Genomic DNA, 27,876 nt, shown 5'->3' with positions numbered 1-27,876 from the left:
TCTCCCTTTCCCTCTTCCTCTCTCTTTTTCCCCAGCCTGGGAAAAAGATCTCTTGCTAATTAATCTGTTGGAGACTGACTTCTATCTCCCCAGTTTCCTGCCAAAATAGTTTGTCTATGTCTAAGAATTCTTTTTGGCTTTTGAAACCAAAACAGCAAAACAGGGAAACAGGCAAATTTTATTTTCCACTCCACCTCCTCTCCAAGCATTATCCTACCCAAATTATTTATAATAAGTATTCTGGGATGGTGCTGATATACTAATCAGAAACTCTTTGGAGCTTTGAATAGCTCTAGCCCTGAAGTATGTTTTCAACTATGTAGAGGCCAATTCTATCAGGTCCTCTAGCCTTGTCACAGGTCCTATGTATTCATCTCTTTCTGTTTACCTTTTTATCTAACAGTTTCATCTCTACTTGGCTGTGTTCTTTCTCAATCCTGGAATTATCTTCCCACTTCACTCTTAGATTTCTTATTCTATTGTCATTGTTCACCCCTTGGTGAGGAATACTGATCAGCCCTGGTAGAAGAGTTGCAGGGGTCTAAAACTGACTGAAGTTTTCTCACAAATAGATCCCCTGACAAAACAAAAATAAGGAATCACATAAAAATGAAAAACCAGAAAACAGCCAGTAATTGTAGTCCAAATAGGTTTCCAAAATAGACTAAGCCAAAAGAGCATATGACAAACTAGAAAAGACAAGGAATCAGGGATCCTGGACCCAAAAGGAGACACAGGAGCAGTCAAGAATAAGCAGGTCATAACTTAGGGCAACTTCCTAAAACGAAGTGGGGCTGTCCAACTTTGACTTTTTTATGTTCTAGTCACTATATGTTACATGGATGGGAGCTCTTTGGGTTTAATGTTATTTTTAAAAATAGTGATTAGGCCTCAAACATATGCTAAATTTCACATTATGCAATAAGAAATTTCATTTACTACCAAAGAAAAATTTAAGATGATGACCCTAAAGGTCGTAGAAGTAAATATTTGCTTTTTCCCTCATACAATGTTATGTCCTATGTTTTGTTTTTCCACTTTAACATACCACCAGTGTGTCCAGTGATAGCAGAGTATGTTAGGGGGTACTTACAGAGTGACAACTCATCATGGTTGTGGAGTTTAACCTATTTATATGATATAGTCCAAGCAGTTACTTTTATGCCCAGATATACATAACTCTTGCTATTAGTAAATTTTATAAGCTGCAGAATAACAGGAAGGAACTGAAGCCATTACTTCTACAAAATCCCTCTTGTTTATTTATTCAGCACACTGGGTTGGTGCCAGAAGTTAATCTTCAGGAATCCACCTAATGGGAAGGCATATTTACCTTTTCAGTGACCAAACCCCAAGGAATGAAGTGTGGCATTTTGATGAAAGTGACGACAATCTCCAGACTGATGAGAGCAATATGATGAACAAATTTTATCATTGTGTTCCAAAGGTGTATTTTTGTTTGTTTGTTTGTTTTTATTTTGTGTTGGGTTTCTTTTCTTTCTTTTTTTTTACTTAGGAAATTAGAAAAAATTTTTTGTGTTGGAGGGCTGGTCCTTATCACAGATACAATAATTCTTGTCATAAAGAGTTGTACCATATTGATATGATTAAGTTTAAGTATAACAAATTGCTATTTGTTTTCTATTTAGCGCATGTGAAAATTGTTTCGTTGGTTGATTTGTTTTATTTTTCCCCTCCTTTCTTAACTTCTTTTGCATTAACTGAGTTTTTTTTAAACATTCCATTTTATTTTCTCCATTGACATTTCATTATATGTTTCTTGTATTTTTATTGGTTAATCTAGGAATTATAACATACATCCTTAACTTACAACAGTGTGCTAATAATTATTATGCATTCATGTATAATGGAGGGACTTAAAAATAGTATTTTTTTATTTACCCTGATCCCATATTTTGAGCTAATTTTGTCACACATTTTACCTTTATATATCTCATAAAAGCCACAAGTCATTATTATTTTTGATTCTAAGCAATTCATTAAATTTAAAGAATTTAAGAAAGAAGAAAAATTTACTCTATATGTATGATGTATTTTCCATTTGTGATGTATTTCATTGTTTTGTGTAGACCTAACTTTCCATATAGTGTCATTTTTCTCTGAATTAAATTTAACATGCCTTATGGTACTTCTATTAATGAAAAGTTTTCTCGTTTTTGTTTTTATCATAAAACATCTCTATTTTCTTTTCATTTAGTAAGTATGCCTATACTCTATAAATAATTCTAGGTTGACTGTTTTTCTCCTTTCATTGCTTTAAAGATGGAATTTGTTTTTTTCTAGTTCACACTATTTCTGATGGGAAGTCAATGGTCATGATTATTCTTGAGCCTCTGTATATTGTGTGTCTCTTTTCACCCTCTAGTTGTATTTAAGCTTTTGTCTGTACTTTTATTTTCAAGGAATGCAACTATAATGTCCCACGTATTCTTTATGTTAATAAGGCTTGGGGACAATGAGCCTTTTGGATCTTTGGAGTGAACATTTTCCACAAATCTGAAAATTTTTCAGCTGCTAATTTTTAAAATATTTTTATCCCAGTCATCTCCTGCTGGGACTCCAATTAATTATGTTTGAGCCCCTAATATTCTTCACAGGTCACTGAAGCTTTGTTTATTCTTTTTAACCATTTTATGTCTGTATTTAGATGCCGTCTATTGCCCTGTCTCAAATTCACTGGTCTTCTTCTGCAGTGTCCAATGTACTGTTAAGTCTAACAGGTGAATATTTTATTTCTAAACTGAATTTCTCAATTCTAGAATTTCCATTTATTTGTTTAATAGTATGCATTTGTCAATTGGTACTTCTAATCTACTCACTCATCGTTTTCATCCTTTTCATTAAATTCCTAAACACTTTTGGAATAGTTGTTTTAAAATACTTGTCCGCTAATTCCAGCATGTTTTTCATATCTGGGTCTATTTCAATTGATTGATGTTTTCCCCACTTATGATTAATGTTTTCCTATGCCATATCTCAAATAAGTTTTTATTTTATGCTGAATATTGTAGATATTATAGTGCTGATAATCTAGACATTGCTATTTTCCTATAAAGATTGCTGAATTTATTCTGACAAGCAGTTAATTTTCTAGCAAAGTAGTTTGATATTTTCAAGTCATGTTATTAAATTTTTCTAGGTCACATACAAAATAATTCTAATTCTAATGCTAGAGAGGTGCTACTCCTAAGACATAGCCTTTCCAATATTTCAACTGAAACTCCAGTGTTTTGAAATGTCTCTTTTCTTTGGATCATCCTAAATCTGATATCTCCCAGAAATTCGGGACCTCCTAAACCTCTATCTAGAGCACAGCTCCCTGGTAGCAGTTCAGTTAGGTCTCATGGAGTTTCACCCGGCACAGGCCCAGCTTAGTAATTCATCAAAACTTAAGAGACCTCATTCAGATTTCTGCAGCAAATTTTTCTGAATCTTGCTTCTCTTAGGTACCCTGCACTGGCAATCTCAGTAGCCCCAACCTCTGAACTTAGTTTCCTCAGCTCAGAAAGACCAGTCTGCTCTGTTTTAGCTCTACTTCTATTGACTTCTGTTCATTAACCACCTTCCGACAGAAAGCCTGGAAGATTATGGACCTCATTTGGTGTGTTTTCCTTCTCTCAGGAATTACGTTCAGGAGCTGCTTATTGTCCAATGGCTGAAAAATATTGTGTAATAGAGGATCAAACAATGCAAACTCATCATCTTAGAACTCTATAGGTCAGAAGTCTAACACAGGTGGACAGAAATAAGTTACATTTCAATGATGGGACAGAGCCAAGATAATAGTATAGACATTATGGTTCAAAAAGGGAGAAAATTTTGAAAAAAAAAAAAAGTGTCAATGGTCACAAGTAATTTCAAAATCCACCAGGCAATTTCCATTAGGTTTCAAAGGTTGGGAATAATCCTCTGTTGTTTGCAATTCTGTCCTCTGAGTTTGAAACTCTGCTATCTAGGCTCACGTTTCTGCCTTCTAAGATATCTTTCTTTTTCCATGAAAGATAGCTTGTGTTTGCAAGCTGAGTAGTTTTATCAACTTGTTTCTTGCCTGTAGAATTTTGGAGGATCTGGGTACTTTCAGTTGCTATTGTCTTTTTTCCTTTTGGTCCAAGCTGGTAGTATTTCTGATAATATGAAATTCTCAAGAACTTTCTAGATGTCCCACATATATCATGGGATTCACTCCATTAGATAAGGGACTCATCCACAGATCCTACCTACATAATCCTCTATCTATTTTTGATTTACTCAGAGATGACTTAGGGCATCTGAGTCATATCATAATATCTTCAAAGAGATTTGTGTGACTGAATACTATGAGCTTTTGGTTTTTCAGAGTTATTAGCAAAAAGTTGAGCCATTTTTTGGCTTTTCCTTGAGAACACTCTTTCCTGATAATGAATCCTTTTAGTTTAGCATCTTTTGCCATCTGAGAAGGCGGAGAAATTTCCAGATCATCATGTTCTGTTTCCATGTTAAGTTTTACCCTCAATTTAACTCTCACATCTTGCATTTTACTATGAGCAGCAAGAAAAAAGAAAACAAAAACAAGTCTCACCTTCAACACTTTGCATGGAAATCTCAGATAAACATCCAAATGTGTTGCTGAAAAATTCTGCTTTCACCTATATGCAGGACACAATTTCACAAAGTTTTCTGACACTGTATAAGACATCCTCTTTCTTCCAGTTTCCAAAACATGTTACTCACTTCTATCTGGAATTTCACCAGAAAAGCCTTTAATACCCATATAACTACCAACAATAATTCCACGATGATTTAGGCTTTCTCTAGAGTGATTAAGGTTTTTACCATAATGTTCCTCACTTCCTTTTGAGTCCTCACTGGCAGTCATAATGTCCGTATTTCTACTAATAGTCTGTCATGTTATGCTTCCAGGTCATGTTATGCTTTTCCTATTATGTCCCTCAACATTTTTCTAGCCTCAGTCCACTGCCCAATTCCAAAGCCACATCCATACTTTTAGGTACTTATTACAGCAGTACTTTCTTCTAGATCCCAAATTCTGTGTAGCATGCTATTCATGCTATAACACATTCCACTTGCTTAGTGGCTTGAACAATGTAAATTTATTATCATACAGTTCTGTAGGTTAGAAGTCTGACATGGTCTCATTGGACTAAATTAAGGTATCAGCAGGGCTGTGTTTCTTTCTAGAGGTCTAGAGGACAAACTATTACCTTGCCTTTTCTAATATTTTTACAACAACCTCATAGCTCCTCTTCCTCACCTTCAAAGATAGCAATGATGGGTGACTCCTTCTCACATAACATCTCTCTTCTCTTTTTCTTCTCTTTCTGTCTCATCTCTCTAACACAGTTTAGAAAGGTTTGACATGTTTAAGCCCACCCAGATAATCCAGAAGGATAATCTCCCTTCTCTAGGTGGATAGTCTTATTCACATCTGCAAATTCCCTTTTTGTCTAAGGTAATTTGTTCTCAGGTTCTGGGGATTAAGGTATATACATTTTGAGGAAGCCATTATACTACCTATTACAATTGCTTTCCTAACATTTTTTGTACATTTTATAGTTGTTTGCAGCAGAAGAGCTAGTCTGTGGCTAGGTATCCATCGTACCAGAATTTGCAAATGAAGAATACAAGTTTGTGGAAGATTTATGTCACCATACTTTTAGTTTTTAAGAGGAAACCTTAATCATTTATCTACCATATTATTTTATATATTTGAATATTATTTGGAAATGACATATTTTATAAATTTGAAAAAAAATAGGTCAGTAAATCTCACTTCATTGACAAGGATTGAAATATGTGAATCCTGAAAATGTAAAAGTGATTAAAATTAGCATAATTCCTAAACTGAGGAATAAAGAATGATTGTAAACTATGTTTATGTTAATGTTATGTGACACTATTCTGTATACTAGTAGACAGAAATATTCACCATTTTGTTATGATCTGTCTTGAATTACATAAGCTTGGAATTATGCAAAGACTCTGTCAAGACAGACTCTGCATAAAACATAAGTGCCTCATACTAGTAAAACATTTTGTTATCAAGAATCCTTTTAAATGTGTTATAGAAGACATCTGAAATATAAACATAAATAAAAACATACAAATTATTTTATAAAAATTTAACACATTTTTTCATTGAATCTCTTCCAAGTGTTTGATTAGTGAATTGGAGTAGAGGGAAAGATGATTACAAAACTCCTTAAGAAATATGTGGGAAAGAGGATAAGCTAAAATTACAAAAGTCTGCAATGGTTAAAAAGTTAGGAAATGTTAATGCATTCATATCTAAGTATGTCTGGAAGTTATACAAATCATAGCAAGGGGAAGAAAAATAAAAGCATCCCATCACTCCAATTAGTTTTATGTTTTATTTTAATTAGAAACAAAACATATTTTCTTACACTAGCTGACGAGCTAGCTGAACTTGGAAAGTCATGATTAAGTAATAAAAATAAAAAGATAACCTTAATTATCTTAAGCATTTAGCCTCATTTCTGCCTAAAATATTCTAAATTTATTCACAGTGATATTTGTAAACACCAAAGTGTTTTACTAAATTACCTAAATATCAAATTCTGGATTTTTAGAAGTTATAAATGAAAGCAGAGACATGACAAAAAACAAGAGGATAAACTGTTAATTGTTGCCCTTGATATGCAATTAGTAAAGGCTTATTTAATTATGTAGAGTTTATGATTTGCCAAACATTCTCATGATCCACATTTTTACCCCCACAACTCTGTGAGGCAGCAAAGCAAAGAAAAAAAGCCTTAGGAAAGGGAGTGGTAGGATTTAAAGTTTACAGAGGGCTTTTTTCTTTTATTCCAATTCCATTTTAAACTTTTAATTCTTTGCTTTCAAATTCTGATAATATTTGACTGAGTTAAAACTGAATGCTTATGAAGGAAACGTTCCCTTTCCCACTTTCTAAAATAAAGCAAGGGTAGAATTAGAAACGCCTTTAACATACGAATCCAAGTAATACAAAAGCAAAAAAACAGAACGTGCCAATATTATTGAATATCATATTTTGTGAATTAAAGGTATGGCAGATAAAATTTATGGTTAACTTGTTTGTTTATGCCAAGAAAATATCTTACTTGAATTCTTCCAGTGTTATACTTGAGAGGACCTAAACACTTAAGCTATTATAAAATGTAATTTCAGATTTTAATTAAGAAGCTCGATGTTTTCCTTCAAAGTCTCTGCTAGCGAGTTATGTAGCTAGCTCCTTAGAGACTGAATATGTATTTTTGGAAAATGGAGATAAAGGATATAATGTGTTAAATAATTTGACCCAATTACAATTAATTTGGTTAAATCTATGTGTTATGTTTTAGCAGAGCTCATTCTCCAGGAAATCTTAAATCTGACAAAGTTCCTCTAAGGAACTCTCCTTCTTCTGGGTTTGATCCAGATTTAGGACAAGAGATATTTTCTATTTTCCCTCTTTCTTCTTTTTTCTCCATTCTTACTACAGATTTTATATCAGTAAAGGTCATGGCTATACAACAAAACTTTGGCATTGAAGGAGTCCCAAGGACCATGATTGGGAAGTTGGTGAGGAGAAGGAGGAGGTGATAACTCTATGTGATTTCATAAAACATCACAAATGCCATAATACAAAACTCTAAGAGGAATGACATTGAGAGATTCCTCTTCCATCAACACTGCCTCCTGGCTCCTACCTGAGAGGATTTGTCTTAAAACACCAGTATTTGATTTTAGACCAATTTCCATTTTAACAAGAGGCAATAAAAGAGTTTCAGGTTGTGGCTGAAAGGAAACCACTAATCAACCAAATGTGGCAATGACCTTGGGTATAGCAGTTCACAAACTTTTGTAAAAGAACACCTGGAAAGCACTGAAACATAAAAAGAAGAAAGTGAAAATTGTCCATTTTTTATTATCAAATACAGTCACTGTTTTCACATTGAAAAAAATAAAGAATGAAAATTTTTGTAAAGTTGAAGAAAAAAATAATGTCTAAGCGTGTATACTCATATGTTGGGAAAATACATTTGGCATCAGTGGGAAGTGATCTCAATAAAATTATTCAATTTGGGGAGTGTTTTATCCTGCTAAGATAGCAAACCAGCTAGGTATTCATGTCTGTTTTACCTAAAAATTTCACTATAGGATTGGAGAGACTGTTTCTATCAAGATTCTTAAACAGTCACATTAAGAAACCAGAGTAAGACTTTCATCATAATGGATAATTTAATACAAATTCAGTCTATATCATCAATGTTTGTTTTTCCAATACACATGCAGCAAGTTTTATGTCCTGGTAATATTTAGAAATCATTCTGATTTTACATCAATATATTTTAACTTGAGTTTTTTGGGAAAAGGGACAATTTTTTTTCGTTTATTTTTTTTTAATTATTTTTACTTATCCTTAAATATATTCTTAAAGTGAAATAATGTTAATATTCATAGAGCTTAAATCACGATAATGAATTGTTAATTTAAAGTAAAACTACCTATTTCCTGAATTCATTTAATTTACATTTAATAAAGGAATCTGTCTTTAAATTTGAGATCAGCTTCTTTATGATGGTTTCATGTAAATGGAGGTATGCAGATATTTTTGCTTCTGGCATTGCTAATTTAAAATATTTATGATCTTATTGGTACTATACCAAGACTTGAATACAATATATATTTCATGTATCCTCATTCTATAAATTTATAAACAAAGAGTTTTCTAATATAAAAAAAGTAAAGTAAATAAATCTCACCAAATGAGGAGACTAGAAAGTGCTATTCAGAATACTAAAACTCCACATACATAAGTCTGCTGATAACTGCACATAAGGTCCCACTCTAGATTTAGCATATACTTTTCTTCGGCAGATGGTACTGAGATCATCCACTATTCACTTTGGTAGATGGCACTATAGCCAGGTAGTTCAGAGGATCAGTCTCTGAAACTAAGCAACCGATAATAAGACCTAATCACACAATGGGGTTAGAAAGGGTCTCGTGGACCCACTGCTTTCATCACTCAGCAATGAGGATGGTCAGGTTCAAATGCAAGGAGCTTCACTTCTGCCATATCAGAATCAACTAAATGATTCTTTGTGCTTGAAAGGAGAAATACCTCCCCTGCGCCCCCAACAACTGAGACCACCTCCTCACTTTGTGCAAGTCTATTTATTTCAAAACCTCCTCTGATTTACTTGATTGAAGGATCATACTAGGACTTCAGCTCCTAGACAAATATTCTATATGTGATTTTTCAGGCTCAACAGCAGGCATGACAAAGGCTTTATCTGGCAGTCCTGAGAGGAGGACTTCTGCTTGCCACACCAGATGAGGTGTACAGTAAATTGCTTTCTCTGAAGGGAGTTGCAGTGAGGGCTCCGGCACCATGGCTGGCCATGCTCATATGCATAGCTGCATTCCTAGCCCAGGTGCCTTCATTCAGAGGCCTCTTTTTCTGGGTCCTTCAGAGAGGCCTTCCTCAGGCACTTCTTCTGAAACCTCCTTACTGGGGGGAGACCTGGAGGGGAACACTGAAGACACTTTTCTTCACTCTAAGTTAGTATCCAGTCTTTTTCTGCTCTCACCCTTCCCAGTGCCCCCTGTAGCCATACAACTGTAGGAAGCTTTTGTCCAGTGCTCTGTCAACAGTGAGTCGCCCCATGTCTATGCACCTGACCATTGAACTGTGAGCTATTCCATGAGGGGAAAATGGAAGAAGGGGGCAGAGAGAGGGCAGCACTTTCTGTGGTTTAGATATTATCAAAGTAAGTTATTAAAGGCTTGACTGTTACTTTCATTTTGGTCTTGTTGCTTTAGTCAACTACTTCTACACCTAGCAGCTCAGCTCTCTATACCTAGGGCATATGCCCAGTCTTAGACATAAGAGAGGCTAAGAATTCAAATTTTCTGGCTTTTATCATGACAAAAATGGATGGCTAATGTGGGAAATTGCCAACATGTAGGAAGCAAGTTCTGAGGAGCTGGGTAGCTACTCATGGGTAATTTTAAATTATTACTTATTAAGCAGCTATTGTGAATAATGCACTACTACAGTGAACATTTAAACATTTATGTCACTCTTCACTGTACCCCTTGATGTTGATCTTAATATCATTATCACTTATTTGTAAGCAAATGGAACTCAGAGAGGCTAACTACAATTACAAAGTCAGTTTCAGAATTAGAACTTGAATAAATATATCTCATATCTCATTTTATGCACCCCATCTATTTTTTTTTTTTTTTGGTCAGCTGAAATATAGCTCTTTTTCTAATAAATAGATACTCAGAAATATTTTTTTAAATTAAATTGAAATGTTAGTGTTTCTTGATAAATAGAAGCTGAGCTTCAGGACTAGTCTAAAATGAGCTCATCTGCTTTTCTTCTAAAATTAAGCAGACTATCTTGCCAAAGTTTCAGCAACCTGTTTTTCATGATTTAATATTATTCAGTGTTTCTGATTTTATTATAGAATCTTTTGTTGTACAGTATATGAAGCTAAGAATTAAGATAAACGGGCTTTGGAGTGTCAGATATGTCTTAATTCTGAATCATTGAATCAATTTTAAGAAAACAATAATAAAGTAGAAAAAACAGAAGGGGAGAAAAGGTCAGGAACATTTTTTTTCCCTTCACAAGTGTACTTGTTTCTGCAAATGGTTTCGATGAATCATTTCCAAATTGAACAAGAAACAGATGTCAGTTAATTAAAGATTTGAATTTAATGACATGGTTGCATAGGTATGGCACACAAAACATCTGTGTTCTAGTACCTAACATTAATTTAATTTCTTTACAGGAATCATTTACATTTTTCTTCATTTTCAATAAATTGTTTTTCACCACACAAAATAACATCATAGTTGTGAAAACATCTAAATAGACCACGATGAAGCTGACTACAGCTTTCACTTAGTAAGTTCTGCATTCTGTAGGGAACCATATACAAAAATAACAAGCTACAATAAATTAATTCTAAATTATGTAGACAGTACACTCTTTGTGCCATGTGAGGAGATTTAAGGAACACTAGGATTAATAGATCATACCATATGCAATATGTATTGAATGTTTATCATGTACCAGGCCCTGGGTAAATGACTTTAAATATATTATTTCATTTGGTCCTTTAACAATGCCACGAGATGATTATGACTATTTACATTTACAAATGAAGAAACTAAAGTTCATTAAGCTTATAGTAACTTGCCAAGATTCAAAAAGCTAGCAAGTGATAGAGCTGTATTAAAAAAAAAAAAGAAAGAAAGAAAAGAAAAACCTTTTCTTATTTTCCTTTTGTCCTTAGCCACTACATGTACTGCCTTTGAGAAATTTGCTCTGCTCCTACTGGGCTCAGTAAATGGGACACCTCTCTACTTTTAGTTATACAAGTCCATCAGTTATAAAATTCAGTACTATTCAACTTACTTTCTTAGGTTATCCTAGGATCACAGTTTGGATCTAGTTTTTAATACATGTTTCAGGAATCATGAGAAGTTGGGCCAACAGTAGTAAATTTAACTGTTAAACTGCTAAAATTCAAGGGAAGTGTATATAGGGTAGACACTGGGGCCTAGACCAATGTTCCCCAAATTCAGACTAACGCATCCTCTGCTCCATGGAGGGAGTGATGGTAACTTGCTAGTATCCACTTAAATAGGCACCAGGGGAAAGTAAGACACTCTCCAGGGTCAAGTGGAATACTAGAGAAAGTAGGTTTTTGCTTTAAAACTCACACAAATTACTGTGAGAGGTATAGTTAAAAGCACAGTCTTGGTCTCTTTCCTGGTGAAGGAGCCCCTCGTGTAATTCCTGAAAACTGGGATTCCAACACCTCCAAGAAAAGGAACTTTTGGATGAAAACAACTTTCTATTTGCAAAGAGGTATAATGGAACACAGTATAATGGAACATCCAGGGGAGGACAGTGGGCTGGAAGAGAATCCATTTAAATGGGGCTGGCCAGATAGAAAAGCATGAGAATCCAGCCTGGGGAAGCAAAAACAAAGGCAGAGCTTTTGCAGAGGTACTGAGAGCCAAAGTGGAGACTGAAGAAGTGGAGAGGTAAAGCAAGGAGTGGAGGACTACAGTGCAGAGGCTAGAGCCAGTACTCTTTGGAACTGGAGCAGAACTTTGCGATGGAAATCAGGGGAATTACTCTTGTTAGCGCCACAAAGGCCCTCACTTTCTCAAACTGTGAATGGTCCCACTGGTATCTGAAAAAGAGTCTGCAGCTTTTTCCTGTTTACGTCATTTTTTAAATACATGTGCAATCCCATACATTTCTATACATGTGAATTGAAAATACCATGGTCTCTTTGGAAAAGAGTTTCACATTTTCTTAAGAAGTTTACCATACACTTACCATATCAACCAGAAATTTCAAGAACTCTCATTCTTATGTATTTACCCAGGAGAAATGTATGTCCACACACAGACTGATATCCAAATGTTCAAAGCAGTATCATTTATACTAGCCACACATGGAAATAATTCAAATGCTGTGAGCTGGTGACTGGATAAATAAATCGTGGTATAGCCACACAAAGGAATGACACTCATCGATAAGGAGAAATTAACCACTGATATGAATGTTAACATGGACAAACTAAAATATCACACTATGTGGGGGAAAAAAAACACAAAAGATCACGTACTGATGATTATATTTATATAAAATTCTATAAAAGTCAAAATGACAGAAATGATCAGTGTAATCACTGAGTCAGGAGTTGAGGGACCGTATTGACTCTTAAAGGACTCAAGAGAATTTTTTGACTTGGAAATAGTCTATGTGTTGATCAAGATAAAAGTTATATGACCATCTACACTTTCCAAAACTTACCAAACTCCACATTTAAGTTTAAAATGGGTGAATTTTATTGTAGCTAAATTATACGTCAGTAAAGCTGTTTAGAAAATTCTATGTATAATAGTAGATAAAAACAAGAAAGTGAAAACATACGTTCTCATTGCCCAGGGAATGAGATCATATTATACATACTATTTGTTTAACGAGCTTTTTTTAGTTAAGAATTTCCATATTTCTTTGGCAATAAATGTGCTTGCTGGTTCCCTCACACACACACACACACACACACACAAAAAAAAAAAAAAAAAAAACAAACAAAAACAAAACAACAAAAACTATATATTTAATAGTATGTATTAAAGTCACTTGAAATAATGTTTTTCTCTTTTGATTATGCCACCAACTTTATATATAAGGTTCATTTGTTTTAATGTTTTCAACTTTTCATCAAATAGTTTTTCTCTAATTTTATTTCATAAGTTATGATATATATTTACATGAGTTCAAAATAAAAACTCTAAAACAATTTACCTTCACAGAAGCCTTGCTTCTATTCTACACCTTTCACATTGTTCCTTTCCTCTATCTGAAGAATCAGTCATTATTGATGTTTGGTTTCTCTTTCATCATTCCTTTTTTAATACATAAACATCCTCCCCTCCTTCATTACTTAATAAGATACATTGTAAATCACTCCATATAAGTGTATGGACATGTTTCTTATCTCTTTTATCATCTATGGTACAAAGATTAGCTTCAAGCAGGAGGAATGGAGACCGTGTTTAGAAAGTAGAGTAAGCCTGTTGATTGCTGCATGGGTTTCAAATGAGAACAAAATTATATCACTTTTAATTTGAAAACTGTGAGATGGAAGGGAGAATAAACTTTATCCATTAATTAACTTACTCACTTAATAATCACACAATGTACTACTGAACAGAACTCAGACTTTATCTAGCCCTACCTGTCCATTATATAGCTAAAGAACCTGAAGACTGAGGGTTTTATTACTCTTCTATAACATTTTAATTTAAGAATCATGTCTACAAGGAATCTGCCATGTCATTTTTAACCTTTTTGATGTCTGCGCATGAAACATTAGATTCTTAAATAAAAGGGAAATTCAAACATTAAAAATTTGTAACGTACGTATGATGTGGCCTACGAGTAATACACGTATATATATATGTTCTATAAATAGTATTTACTTCTCCATTTTTGCTTTTAACCATCTCTTCCTTCTACTCATTACTTGTTTTAAATTCTGATATCTTTGATTAGATGTGAGTTACTGCTTAGGTTCCTCCATTTCTTAATAGCACAACTTGTTTCCATAAACTTTTCTTAGGTACTACAATTTTTCTGCCTCGTATCCTACCTTCACTGTATCAGGAATTCTGAAATCATCCCTTTATTTAACTAATCTATGATTGAAAAGTTTTAGGAGTTCCCATCTCACAAAAGGAAAAAGCAGCCTGGCTGTATTTTCTTAAAAGAAGCTACACCTTATCAGTAACATTTCCCGATGTCTTATTGCCCCCAGGCTGCCTACAGCTAAGTTGTAACTTGACCTTCTCCTTTGGACTTATGACTTTTTCTCATCAAATATATATTCACCATAAATGGTAGCTTTTCTGGTATTATAATATTTGTGGATTTATATCTAGCACTCATTCACCATACATTTGTATATAACCTATGAATGTGAGGGGAAAAAAATGTGAAAACATGAACAAATGAAGAGCAATATAACATTTAGTCATAGGCCACCATTCATTGACTGCAGGAGAATGTTAGCATCCTATTATATTTTGAAAGTCCAATGTAAGGATCACATTTATGCATGGAATGAGACTTAACCAACAAGTAGCATAGGCTCAAACAAACATTCTGGATAAAAAATACTCTACCCTACTTACTTACTTCCTTTACACCTAATTTGAATTGTCTACTTTCTCCCATCTCAGGGGGAAGATAGTGGACACAGTGGTAACCTTGCTAGCACTTTTTGGCAACCCAGTGAGCACAGAGTGACATTCTGCTATATTAAGTGTGAAGGCTTTGCAATTGGGAATGTGGTTTACTAAGGACATTTGTGACACTGTGGATTATGTGTGGAGCATCAGCTTGGTCCCCAAGATACTGTAAAATTAATGCTTTTTTTTTCAGACACCTGGACACCAAAGTCCATTTGTGTGAGCCCTGCATTTCTTATATTATTCTGTTATGCTATTTTTGCCTTTGCTATAAAATAGCATCACAAATGAATGGCAGTTTCATAGACTAAAAAAAGTTAGGGTATTCTTTGCATTTATTTAATGCCTTCTTATAAGTCTCAAAACATGAGGAAGTGACAACATAATTATATCTTGCTTTACCCATAATGTAAAGGTAATTTTTTCGGTACCTCTATTTTATGTATATAAATCCCTCAGTAGTTACTGATGGATCATCAAAAAGCAGATATAAAATAATTTATAATTATTACAAAGAAGTTAAGAAAACCATTTTAGAAATAAAAAGGGTTTATTAAAAAGAACTAAAACACTTTATAAAGTGAATCACAGTATGTTTTGTCAAGGCAAAGAGAGTTTCAAAGATAGTTTAATTGAAATTAGGACATTTTTTGCTTTCTAACCAAGAGTTTCTTCTTCAAAGATTTTTGTGATTCCTCATCCAACTCTCTATAACTTCCTAATATATCACATAGGGTTAGTATAACTCCTAATATATCACAAAAAACATTTTGAAGGATTTTTACCCATAACTCTTTGTCTCGATTCAGGTATTGCTCAAGAAGTGTTATCCGTTTATTACTATTAATAATTTCTAAGCGTTAATTATCAAATATGTCTCAGTGACTCAACACCTAGATTTTTAGATGATAAATTGTATTCTCTGAATCTTAACTGAACATTTGGCTGTACGCTAGAAACACAGGTAATATTTCCAAGTCAGTACAATGTTTGATCTTTTTATACACACATTTGCTAAGTATACAGATACTTTCCACAAACCTGATTCATTTAGCTACTGGAAAAAAGCAATTCTAAGAATCCTCTTCATTAAAGGACAGAATAACTAGCAGACCATAGAGATACAATCCATTTAATGTATTTAAACTCTAATGATTACCACATTATTTTTCAACATAATTGAATTAAATTAAATCCAAACAATTTAAAATCTGGTGATTTCTCATTTCTGTGTTATCAAATTTAAACAAGCCATACATAAAAACACAGAAAATATTAATACTTATTGTGCACCTCTTATTTGCTAGACAATGCTTGATGTATAGATTCTTTACAAAGAAGTACTTGTGCATTAGTTGTTTCATTTTTTTTCCCTGCAACAATGCTAATGCTGAGTTAAAAACAAAACTAAGATCTCAGGATTACCTGAAGTAAATTTATTTCATATTCATCATGTTACAGATTTGTTGCAGTTTTGCTGATATTGGGTAGATTCAGATTGGCTTAACTGGACGAATTGGGACTCTAGACCTTGGATTAGGATCAGACTTCATATTGCTTCATTCCTGGATTTAGGTTGAAAGATTAATGGCTACCTGCTCTCTTAATGGGGCAAGAGGTAAGCTCCCTGAGTCTTGGTGGGCAGTTGCCATGCCCCTTAATGCTTTAGATCAAAACTGACACAAGTGTCATTTCATTAGTTAATAAAAGTCACATAGTCAAACCTGAAGTCAATACTGTGGAAAAATATACTCAACCACAGGAAAGCAATGGCAAAGGGAAGGAGGGATGGAAGAATTGTGGTAAAACAATATAACCTACCACACCTTGAAACAACAACTCTATCAGTTCTCAGGAAAACAGAAACTTGAGTTATTATCAGTTTGTCCCAGAGAACATACAAATCTGTAGACAATGAGGCTCTTCCAGTCAGTGTTTCTAAACCCTGGCTCCACACTGGAATCACGTGGGGAGCTTTTGTTTGTTTGTTTGTTCATTTATTTTAATACCAAGGTCCAGGCTTATTCCTAAAGATTTACATTTAATTATTATAAGAAGGGACTTAGGCACCAGTATTTTTTTGAAAGCTCTCCAGATGATTTTTCAGTGTAGCCAGGTTTTGAAAGCCACAAGGATACATGTCTCAAAAATGTGCTTTTATTAATAATGTCTTCTTGTCTCAGATGTTTGAAAATTCAGATTTTGTTTAGAAAGTCAATTCAATCAGATAAAGATGATTTTGATGAAATCAGCCGTCACTTCTCTTACAGCCAACTGTATCCTTTGAAGTCTGGCTACTGGTTTGACTGAAATCTGAATGGTTTTGGATAAATAGTATTTTCTGGTAACCAGGTAAACACAGAATATGCAAATATACTTTTCTTCCTTATGTTATTTGGCGGGAAAAAAGACAAAGTTGTTTTGCTGTCAGTGACTGGGCAAAGAAAGGAAAGATAGTGCTAGTGATGTTCTTTTTTCTATATTGTTTCCTCCTTTTCATGTCATAGTCTACCAAACATTCCACTTCACCACTCACCCACACTTCAATCACTTTTCATGGCTTCTATGCACTCTGAACCATGACCTTATTTATGACTTAAGACCTACTTGTTGGTTTTTATTCTCAGTATAAATTACAGAATCTTTTTGGGTACAACTGTATAGCTATGAAAGATAGAGTCCTAAAATAGGACAACATAAAATTGCATCATTCATTCTTTCTCTGAACTTCTCAAACTTGATTTCTGTACCTTCAGTTTGTTATCTGTTCAATAATGGTTTTTTTTTGTTTGTTTGTTTTTTTAAGGAAAACTGTACTGGCTTTCTTACTTAAACAAATTTAACTTGTTTCTTTTTGCAACCAATCTACTATATTGGAATTCTGCTATCTTCCTCTCTACATAACATTAATTTAACACACTCATGTTTAACCAATGATTTAGATAACACTTGCATTTCAACAAATGCTTTCAATGACTTAACAAAACATATTAAAAACTATGGGAATTACTGATAGGGTGACATGAATTCTTGAGGCCTGAGCTATTCCTTGGGAGGAATAATTTGGAGTACCATTCAGATTGCATCCTATATCCACTTCATAAGCCTATAGCATATATAGGACTATATCTATTATAATATTCAAATTAATTGCTTGAATACCATATGCTCAGGTAAGCAGAAAGTTCAAAATCACTCTTGGAGATTTCCCTACTCCAGTAAACATACGTATTCTTATGTATGAGGAGCAGATTCTGCATGCTCATATATCATCGTGCTGAAGCTGGACTTGAAGAACAAGTTCTCTGAAAACCATGTCTTCTGCACTCAAGAAGTGTTTGTGCCTCTGCTGTTCTTGCCATTATCTGAAGCTTAGTTATCAACATTTTAGCTGCTGAGGTTCTTTAAAGAGGATGACTCTCTCCTCCCATGTTATACTAGGCTAAGAGTGTAATGTGAAGTTGATAGCTCAGCACACTACCCATTTGGCCTTAGTCATTATTCCTGAGGGACACTACTACCCCAGTCCAAGTTTTCCAGGCTCACAGAGGCTAGAGTCTCAGTCAGTTTTCTTTTTGGGGAGTCTTCCTGTTCTTGCTTTTCTTGCCAAGAAACTTTAGTTGACTTTCAAAATAATAATGGTTACATACTCTATTCTTTTATTCTCAGAAAGCAAATGGTCCCAACAATTGTTTTGTAGATGTTTAGGTTTTTTGTTTCTTACTTTCTCCTCAGTGATTAGCTCTGTGTATCAATGGGAAGTAGGAGGCAGATTTATCCCCTTCCCCTAAAGCAAATGTTCAGACATCCAATCTCCCTTCTCCATTGACACACAGGGATATATAAGTTACCTAATTGGATTATTTTTACAAGTTGTGTGTGACATAACAGGTTATTGTGTTGGTGGTACAATGTGGGCTATCTACCAAGCTGCCCTTGGGTGGCATCTGAGTTGCCCAGCAAAATGCAGTCAGATACTTTATTCCACTGCCTGAGACAACTTTTTCTAGCTCCATCTCTAGCTCCTAATATCCCCTATAGAATCTATTCCTTAGCTGCGTACTCACTGTATGGCTTAACTAGAGTTGGAATCCAAAAAAGGTTGTACTTTATATGAGCAGGAGTATAAGGGCTTTGAAAGTGTATTTCACACTTGGTATCACTCACTCATCAGGGCTTACACACACACACACACACACAAACACAAACACACCACCCCCACCAGGGGTCTCATCTTAGAGGATATTTTAATGAGCCACTGATCTTCAACATGACAGTAGAGGAACACACACTTTGTCCCATGAACATAGGGTTTGGTGATTCTGACCAGCTCTTGACCAAAAAAAAAAAAAAAAAATCTCAGGGCCCAAAGCAAGAATACAAACAGAGGCCCATATATTTAAGTTATAAATCAAGGTACAAACCATTGCAGAAGATGACTATCCTTCTACCTTGACAAATGTATCTTTATAACAACCTGGAAGGCCAGATTTGATTTTAGAAGTTTCCAGTCTCTCTGAATTTCCCTGGGTGTAATGGAGAGTCAGCAGTGGGGCATAGCCAATTGGACCTGGCTAAGGGTCATTTAGTCAGGGAATTTTAGTGTCCCCAGTCCCCAGAATTAGTCTAGAAGGGGAAGAAGCATGGGCTCAAGGTAGTTCCACCCACTGATCCCTTGACAATTTGGCTTCTGAGGAGAGGGCCAGAGCTGAGGTCTCTACATTGCGGGACCCAGGGCAGTAATCTCTTGCCTGAGGCCTAAAGATAGAATTGAAGGGGATTTTTTCTGCATAATAGAAAGAGAAGAGTTAGGGACCTCTGCAGAAATTTGACAAATAGAGAGCAAAGCAGATAAAAGAAGGGCAGTTAAAGAGAGGAATCAGAAGGTGGTAAGAGTTGGAGACTAGATGAGGGCTGATGAAGACTCTCCTTGATCAAATATGAGTCAGGCTCCCGTGACTGTACCTTTTGAGTAGGTCTCACCTTTCAGCTCTGTCTTTGGCCCACTTAATATACTTTTAACAAGAATCCTGCTGAGTCACTTAACTGAAAATCCTTCATCCTTAATATCTGATAAAATTCCTCATGCCCATCCTGGATATCCTATCATCCTTGCCTGCCTTCAGCAAGATTTCTGTTCAATAGGTCTAGCAAGAATTCCTTTAGAATTGGTATTTCTTTCTAGAAAATTTTCATCCACTGACCTCCACCCTACTTCTTGGAAATAAATCTCCACCTGTTTTTGTTGTATTAGGAGTTGAGCCTGACCCTCCTCTTCCCTACTGCAAAACTCCTGTTGCATAAAGCTCCTCTTGAATAAAAAGTTTCTTACCATCTTTAATAAGTATCTGGAAAAGTCTTTAACAGATCCATGAAACCCAATGCAATTGAATAAACAATGCTTACTGAAGTTGTGAAGTTTTCAAAAAAGCAATGAAAGTGGATTTAGGAACCTAAACAGCAAGGCAAAGCACACTTTTATAAGGGTTAGAGAGGAACAAACTAAGCAGAGAGAAAAGTGTAGAAATCTAAAGAGGAATAAGTATAATGAAGCAGTTTTTGAGGCAGAACCAGGTTTCCCTGATGCAATAGTTTACAGAGGGAGCTGAAGCTTTCTAGACCACCCATAGCTTCACCTAGGGGAGAGAGAGAAACATAAAGTTTAGATAGTCAGAAAATGCTGGACTATCAGCAACTACATATCAATGAAAAATGAGAAGAATTCTATATTTCTAACTTATATATTGCTTTTGCATTTTTCTTAAATGAGTAAAAATGTGCCTTATACAAAATTTATTAATAATAAAAAAACAGTATACAGAAAAAAAGAAAGTCTTCCTTCTATTTCAGCCACTCATTTCCCCTCACTGCTTAAAGATCAAGGAATAATTGTTATCACCAGATTCTAATAACTCTTTCCAGAGATAGTATGCATATACAAGTATATTTCAGGCATATTTGTATTTTCCTCCACAATTATAGTAACTATATATACTCCTCTTGGTTTTACACCTAATAGTACATCTTGGTGATCCTTCCACAAGTGGATATATAGTGTCTTCTCATTATTTTCTATGGGCTGCATAGATATAATGAATTGAGGTAACTTAATTTACTTTAAAAATCATCTACTGACATAATTTCATATTTGTACCATATACCTGTAGGATAAAATCCTAGAAGTAGTATTTCTGGGACTGTGTTGATATATATTGCTAAGTTATATTTCATAGAAGTTGTTGTACTTTAGATTGTAACTCAGCAAATATTCACTCCTGTTCCCAAGCTCTTGTGGTGCAGACCATGTGACTTGCAACCAATGGGATGTAATCAGAAGTTACAATGTGTCATCTAAGCTGAGGCCTTATAAAGCATGGCATAATTCCTTTGTACTCTCCTAATCTGCTAAAGGAAAACTTTCTCTACTCACAGCATTTCTGACACCAAATATGTGGGTGTTCCACATCAGGAAATTCTCTACTTCTCTGCAGGTACCAACTAGGTGTCCTATGATTTAATTCTTACACTAATGGGCATAGCCCACAGATAAAAGTCTCAGTTCTAAAAGGCTGCCCCCCATTTTAGATACCAATCACATGCAGTGGGTTCCCAGGTTCCCCACTCTTCCATTTGACTTAGCTGAAATCAGAGGTTCCCACCCCCCTTCTTCAGTTTGGATAATTTGCTATAATGGCTAGTAGAACTTGGGGAATCACTTTATTTACACTTACTGTTTATTATCAAGGATATTATAAATGATGCAAATAGACAGCCAAATGAAGAGATACACAGCTTGAAGACCAGAGGATCTGAGCTGAGGAGCTTTTGTCCCTATGGAGTTAGAATGTGACACCCTCCTGTCATGGAGATGCGTATGCCAACCCAGGGGCTCTCCAAACCCCATAGTTAGGAAGTTTTATAGAGTTCCATTATGTAGGGATGATTGATTGTTTCATCTGCCATAGGTGATTAACTCAATCTCCAGTCCCTCTTCTCTGCTCATCATGGGTTTGAAATTTCCAATCCTCTAATAGTGCTTTGGTCTTTCTAGCAACAGCTTCCTATCCTGAAGCTACATAGGGGCCTTCAGCCACCAGTCATCTTATTAGCATGTAAAAAGTCACCCTTAGCACTCTGGAGATTCCAAGGGTCTTAGCAGCTCTTGTATGAAGGACCAAATACAATAATAAAAGATGCTCTTTATCAATCAATAAAATACAAGAGTTTTAGGAAGTAGGAACCAGAAACAAAGCCAAATATATATTTCTTAATATACCACAACATCAAGTCTGCCATAGGAGAACCTGCCTTAGAGAGTCAATGCTTCTTCGGCCTGGAACCTAGAAGGAAGACTATGAATACTCCTCCCCTGTGTCATGTTAACATTGTGATATAATCTCTACTTAATATAGCAACATAATGTTGAGAAAATGAAAACACTGAATGTCACTTTTACTAGTGCAATCAATATGCCAACATTTTTTATCTACCCATGTTCATCACAGGATCCTGCATGACTCCACATATCTTTTGGTTCTGTAACTTAGATCTAAATAGTAATTCTGGTCTCCAAATGTGCAATTTCAACTTTTTTTTAGTTAATCTTCATCATGTTTCTATAAAGCCATTTCTCTATTTTTTCAAGGTCCTGTTGAGTATCAGGTCTACATTTTCTATAACTCTGCCCTACCTACAGACTGTCTGCCTTTTTTGTGACCATCAGGATGAATTTTACGTGATGGCAGCTGACCACTAAAACTACTGAAATCACCAGCTTAATCATATTTTTCTATAACTTTGTTTATTGTGTTTCCTACACACTTCATTATGATCACTATGAAAATGACTGGAGGCCCTTCTTCCTATCAGGATAGGTATACAACTATCACATGAGAGAAAAGATGCTTCTTTTCTTCTCCTGCCCATTCACCTTAAAATTATATTCTGACTAGGGACTTGCTCTCTACCAAGTAAGAGGGAACAGATTAAGATTCACACAGAGTTTAAAATGAAAACAAACACACATGCCATCAATTTACTCTGTCAGTTTTGATCACTAGAACGTCCTCCTTGGGAAACTTTAATTACAAATTTTGCATTTTGGAAAGGCATAAGGCAGTGCTTGTACTTCTAGTAATGGCAAATATAAAGTTGTTTCAAATGAGCAAAATTTAGGCTTCTGTCTCTATACCTCATTAGCATTAGCAAGTTCCAGTCTCATAGCAACTCAGATCTGATGATGAACACCTGCCAGCCCAGATGGTTTAGGAAGAAAATTTTTAGCTAAATGAAATCAAGTTTTGTTGTTGAGCTGTCCAAGCCGTTATTTAACAGGAATGCTGCAAGAACTCTGAAATGCTATTATTGTGGAATCTTAACAAACAAGTATCTCCAAGTTGTCATGTTCAATTGCCATCACTTCTAATGGCTAAGGCCTCTACTTTTTAAATTTGTGCAAATAATATATAGTTAGTATGTTTCTATACCTATTCAATTGATGTTGGACATTAATTGGTATGGACACTGCAGTGTAGCAAAATCAATAGCATCTGCAAAATTATGAAACAAATGCTTGTATTTTTATATTTGCTTTGAAATAAATCCAATCCTGTTTCTTCTAATGAACTGGCAGATATCCAAAAAAACTACCTCCTAAACAAGATCTTAAACAGTGAGTCAACTGGTCCAGCCTACAGTACTCTCTTCCTCATTTGAACTAGAACTTTGCTGTCCCATCCTGTTGGCAGAAGGAAGTGTGTGGCAGGGAAGAAATAGCAGGATGGAAAGTCAAAAGTTCTGGGCTGTCAGTCATTCTTGTTCTGTTGCTACTGTTTTTGTGACCTTATTAAACCAGTGAATCTGGGTGTTCTTGTCTGTAAAATAATTTTGTACTAAGTGACTACTTAGATTTACTTTTCTTATGTGAAAGTAAAATTTGCTTAATTTTATATGAGCATAGTGTCTTTACACAAAAGTGAACACTTCAGGATAAGAACTATACTTTCTTTCCCCAACCAGTGGCACAAAGATGTGTACACAACTGATGTTCAACAAATATTGGTTTCTTCATTGATTCCCACTTCAGTTAGTGGAAATTACAAAGATCCTGGACTTGGGTAGAGGATTTATTATATACAAGCTCTATGATCTTGGACAAATTACCTAAGATCATTGAGCCTCTATTTCCTCATTTGTACTTAACCTCGTGAGGTTGGTAGGGGTGCTTAGCAAATTGACATACACATACAGTGTGTACTCAGTAAACTTGATTTCCTATGCTTTGCTGTGCATGGTTGCTGCATGGCATTTTGCATAGAGTTGATATTTGGGATGATAACATGTACCATGTTTCCCCAAAAATAAGACCGAACCAGACAAGCAGCTCTACTGCATCTTTTGGAGCAAAAATTAATATAAGACCCAGTATTATATTATATTACATTACATTACATTATACTATATGTTATGTTATGTTATGTTATATATTATACCCAGTCTTATATTATAGTAAAATAAGACTGGGTCTTATATTAATTTTTTTTCCAAAAGACGAATTAGAGTTGATTGTCCAGCTAGGTCTCACTTTTGGGAAAACATGGTAGTAATTAATAAAACCACAAAGTTTGAATTCAAATATGGCTTTGCCACTCCCTACTAGCCTTGTGATATGTTCAAGTTATTTAATCTTTCTATTTCTGTATCCTGACCTTTATTGGACACTATGTATACACTTCATAGGACTTTCATGAAGAGTAAATGAATTCAACACAAGTAAATTACTTAAGGGGTACCAGACAAGTATTACTTAAGTTTAGATCTTGTTTCAACTATAAGAATACCTCTTATTTAGTGTTGCAAAATAATATACTCTTGATATTATGTTCAAGATGAGCATAATTATATTGAATTTGGTGGATTGCATAAAATATACATTCTATAAGAGATTGTGTGCTTTTAAAACAAATCTTTATAATTTACCTTTCTTAATTATATGCTAACCAATATTTTAAAGAAAACAAATTTCTTGTTTATTCTCTACACGGTTGGGTTCATTCCTATCTTTTTAATCCACGCATGTCGCCTACTTCTTCAAGATATGCTAATGACGGGCTAATCTTTTTAATACCATTAAAGTCTGCCAGGTTTTTCACTTCAGTGACACACAAAATTTATAAATATACTCTATGTGCACTTTGTCATCTGTTTAGCTCTCAGCCTCCCATTTGCTTTCCCTAGGGTAGTGCCAAGTGCTCAAATTAGACTGCTTTCTCCTAAGCCTGCAGTAGGTCTGGGTTTCTGCATGTGCTCACTAGCTTCTGAAAAGGTCCTACTTCCTGCTTTCCAGGGTGGGCACAGACATCCAGCCACAGGGTGTATATGGTGGGAGTGGGGTGGGGGAAAGGTGCACAGAGTACTGGGGTCGCCTGTTGGCCAACCAAAAGGACACACAGATAAGGCGTCTCCAGTGGCTCCTGCATTATCCTGGTGGTATCACAATAAAGCAGTTAGTAGGATACCCTCCAAGATCCCTGGCTGCTGTTCTCTCAGCCACTCCTGCCCCTAGTAATGCAGCACACCTCATTATTCCAGATGGAGCTAGAAAGATAAAGCTAGAAAGGACACACACTCACTTGCTCTCACTCAGCCACTTGGGAGAAATCACAGGCTGAGAATGTCTCTCTTGCTAGTGAGCTGCGCCACTTTGGAGAAGGGCTGACATGAAACTAGTAAAGTGAGACTCTTCCTCTTGACCCTGTTCAATGTATCGAATCTTGCATTTTTTTGCTCCAGTGGTGTGCTAGAAGTTCTTTGCAGGATTCTCAGACTTCCACAAAGGCACTCTTTGTAAGTGGTTGTCAAAATTGGTGTTCTTTGGGGGTCAGAGAGTGGACAATTCTTGTTTTGCCATTTAGCTTGGTAAAATTTTGCTGTTGATAGTAAGCTAAAAATGTGGGAATGAGGCCAAGAAAGAGGAGGATCATTCTAAAACGACAGTTGTGGTAATTCTTTAGTTTGTATCTAACTTCTAAGAATGAGTGGAATGAATCTTTCCAAGTTTTAAATTTGCCTTATCTTTCAAATGCTGGTAAGTTTTAAGGATCCATGAGTTGGTAATAGTACTGTCAGTGTCTGCTACATTATTAATATTTCCCTTGTGTTAATCAGAGTCCTCTAGAGAAACAGAAACTATAGGATGTAATCAATAGTGTGTGTGTGTGTGTGTGTGTGTGTGTGTGTGTGATAAGGTCTTCAACTGATTGGATTAGATCCCTTGCATTACACATGGTAATCTGCTTTATTCAAAATTTACTGGTTTAAACGTTGATCAAATGTAAAAAAAATATCCTCACAGCAACTTCTAGACTGGTGTTTGACCAAAACCTGGGCACCATAGCCTACCCAAGTTGACATACGAGCATAAAACAAGCCATCCCACTCCCAACTCCCTTTTATACTCTGCATTTTTCAGGGATTTTAATCCATTCTACTATCTGATTTCACTCTTGCTTCTATTCTCTCCCCTATTTTCACAGAATTTATTTGCATATAATTATTTTTTCTTACTCTCCACATTCAATTATCTTTCTCTTTCCATCTTCTTTTTTCATTTCATAATATATATTTTGATTCTGAAACTTACTGTCATAGCCTTTAAAAAAACATCTTCCTTTTAAATCTTGTCCTCTCAGTTTTTCTACTTAAACCTGTTTCTCATCCTTTTAATGTTTTTCCTTCTACTTCTGAATGCCTCTCTCATCCATCTCTATTTGTATGAAGCTTTCACTACTTCCTTTACACCTTTCCCATATCCATTCAGGATGATTAAAGTTAACCAGTTTCTTCAACTCTCTTCCCTCTTCATCACTCTAAGTTTCTCATTTAGTATAAATTTGAGCTAGTAAGTTTCCCTTCAAACCTTTGTACCTAACACATTTCTGTATCAGCCAAAGCACTTCACACCTTATTTCTTATTACCTGTCTCTGTGGCTGTCTACTGGCCCTAGTCCTTTTATCTATGTTAATAGTTAACATTGAGAATACCCTTCTCCCTATGTCCTCAACTGAACCTTCCCTGTGTTCCTGGCAAAATCCTTCTTTTTCTTTAAAAGTCAATCTTACTACCTTGATCATCAATTTAACTGAATTTCAGTGTTTGGATTCACGTTGTTTTCTTGTTTCTCAATTTTCCATTTCCTCGGTATTAAAACACAGCACTGGTTTCCCCTGACCTGCTTATGCTATGCTGAAACCAGATTTGAGTGTTTTCCCTTTTCCCATTTTCTCTAAAATTTAATGCCCTTCATCCCATCTTTCAAAAATATTTGCCATTTATGATCTTGTGATTTACAGCATTCACTTTACAATTTTCTCATGCTGGTCCATCTACTGTCCTGCTGCCAAATACAATTTTTTTTTTCAATGGTGCAATCAGTCTTCTTATTTTTCTTCACTTGTTCTCAAAGTTCTTTTGCAAACACAGTTTTTCAAAAAATAATTTTCTCTAGGCATAATACCTGTACATATCTATAAGAATTCTGATCAATAATAAGGTTAATAATTATAAATTATTTTTATTATTCCTATCTACATTTTAAATTATTTTTCTATTTTTTTTCTCACTGGTGTTACTTCTTTGTCATTTAAATTATTTCACTCACACCATCTTTATCTGACCCTGAAATTTTGAAGGACTCTTACATTTCTTTTGTCATTTTTCCCTCGTTGAGGTTTTAAAGTTGGCCTTCTGTCCCTGTAAGGCCTAATGAGTTATGTAAAAGAAAAGTATTAAATGTAAAAATTAAGAATCTGAAAATAGGTATCTAGTTTGGAGTTTTCATAAAAATGTAGAGAAACACACAGATGTAACAGTACATTACCTGTGTGTTTCTACAATGTGTTCTCCACACTTAATACACATACCATTAATATGTTCTCAAAAGCCACCATCATATGTTATAAGGAACACTGAAAATGTTCTCATTGAAGTTCAGACAACAGTGTCACCCATATTATTCTACATTGTTCTAGAGATATCAGATCAAATAATTAGGGTAGAAAAGGAAATAAAATATAAAA

This window comes from Rhinolophus hipposideros (assembly GCF_964194185.1).
Source record: "Rhinolophus hipposideros genome assembly, chromosome: 9".
Taxonomy (NCBI): Eukaryota; Metazoa; Chordata; class Mammalia; order Chiroptera; family Rhinolophidae; genus Rhinolophus; species Rhinolophus hipposideros.
Note: the sequence above shows the minus strand (reverse complement) of the source record.